The following is a 2,345-nucleotide window of genomic DNA, read 5'->3' on the forward strand; positions in this document are numbered from 1 at the left end:
AGAGACATCATGGCTTTCAAACGAGCAAAGTGGCTGTTGATCAAGGCCACACCCCAAACCTCCACCTTGACCCCTCCTCCCCACCCCACCCAGATATGCTATTAGGGGACCACTAAAGTCTACGTATATATAAAAGCATCCAAAGAGCACCATGGGACCTTTGAAGAACATCTGCTGGCTGAGCAGCGCTCTGTGTTGGCTACTCAATAAATGCTGTTAGTATTATTGAGGGGTTTATGTTTGCATCTGCTTGGCCATATTATCAGTGAACAATATCATAATCTCATCTCTACATTTTGTGATCTAGGTCCTGTGTTGTGTTGTGTTGAATGTTGTTAAGTCTTGTTATTATTTTTGGAGGTTTTTCTTTCAGTGATGTATTGAGTGCTGTTTTGTTTGGTGGTTGTTTTTAATCTAATAATGCATGGCAATGTGTAGCTGCACAAGTTTTGGTTGGACTCCAGGAAGAATAGCTGTGGCTAGGGCCCCAGCTAATGGAGCTCCCAATAAATCAAATCAGATTTCTCCACACAATTCATCCATGTCAGCAGTAACACTGAGGGTCTAAGGACATTTTATGCTTCTGAGTTTTTTTATGATTCTGCTCTCAAAAATATGCAATTTAAATATTAAAACAGGCCATCACCTTGCAAATTAGTTGCAGTTTGCCTATTTACATACACTGTAGAGTATATATTTCGCAGGAATAATTGGATGGCCTTTCTAAAATCACCTTTTAGTGTGAAAGTTCACTCTTGACCATAGCAACAGTTTTTCCTCAGTGGACAGGATTTTGCTCGGTTGTCATGGAAATAAATCTGTTTTCATCAAGTTGTCACCAGGTTCCATAATGAAGTCACATTAACTTACTGATCTATCTCCATGACAACTGAGAAAACTGTCCGCAAAGGAAGACTCAAACCCAGAGAATATCTTAAATATTTATACATACTTTGCCTATTCCATAACTCTTAAACTTACCCTGGGATGTGGGTGAAAGCAGAACAAGCCAGAAAGTGCATCCTGAGACAATTCTGACAACATCTTACTGCCTGTTTTTCTGAATCACAGTCTATGCTAAAAAGGTAGCGATGGAGTTTTTCACACTATAGTCACGGCTGAGCCGGTCATGGCCAAAGCAGAAAGATAGGAAAGCATTGTCGGAGGAACAGAGAAAGTGGAAACGCAGACTGACCAAGAGAGGAGTCAGCCACAAGTAATCATAGGAGCTGCCATGTATCTGTTCTGAGGCTGTACAGGGAGCTCTGTAGAGAAACCTGCAAGCAAAAAGCAAGAAAACAGAAAAGTAATTGCCGAAACTGCATAGCGTCCCTTTAAAGAAATGCCAACAAACCAGAGCACGTTTTTCTCCGATCCCAGAATGCTGTGTGGTGTAGCCTGACCCTCCTCCGCAGCGCTGTGGAGGAAGGTCTGGCAAGGCGAGACTAGGGAGGATGCATCATTGGTGTGACTATGTACTGTGGGGGACCTAAAGACATTCTGCTTTGTTTTAAGATTCTTTTTTTAAGATCTTGATCACAAAAAGTCTAAAGAATGTTTTCCTTTATTTCATTAAATAAAGAAATCCTTGGCTGATTGGACATAACTAAAGCTTCCCTGCAAGATCAAGCTTCAAATTACATACAGAGCTGTAAATGACAAATGATTCTGACAGCTATTGTTGGCCTCATTTCCTTTTTCATTATTATTGTTCATTTGGTTATTTTTAACGCAAACAACCACAAAAACAATGTTAACACAAGATCAGACTTTAATTCTACCCCAACAACATCCACAACCAAGCCAATAAAGGACAAAATGCACATCAGAGTACAATAAAAATCAAGGATAAGTAGGTGAGTTTTCTCCTTTTTAAGAGTGCTGACCCAGGTAGAGTATGTCTGTGTATGTAAAAAAAAGAAAAAAAAAAAAACCTATAGCTGAAAATGCTGTGCTACAGTGAAATGCAACTGTAAGTCATCTATTCAGCAACCCAGACTCCGGCTTTATGTTTGATCTTAACAGAGTGCAGGTTGGCAGAGGAAGTATTTCCTGTCTTTTCTTACATTTCTGAAGATGTTTGACAGGAGGCAAATGGTGACAGCACCTGACACGCCTGCTCAAATGAGGCGTGTAGTTCAGGAAGCTTCTTTTTGACTGCATATAATCAGAAGGAATGTGTCAGATTCCACACACTGCCACAGCTGCCATTACAGAGTGGCAAATCAAAAGAAGAGCATCTTAAACTCCCTTATACTGAGCTACCGTGGCAACAGGCTGACCCCGTTTCTATGGTTATGGTGTCCCTTCTGCATTTCTTCCAGGACAACGATGGCAAGAGCAAA

This window comes from Etheostoma spectabile, chromosome 14, assembly GCF_008692095.1.
Source record: "Etheostoma spectabile isolate EspeVRDwgs_2016 chromosome 14, UIUC_Espe_1.0, whole genome shotgun sequence".
NCBI classification, from domain to species: domain Eukaryota; kingdom Metazoa; phylum Chordata; class Actinopteri; order Perciformes; family Percidae; genus Etheostoma; species Etheostoma spectabile.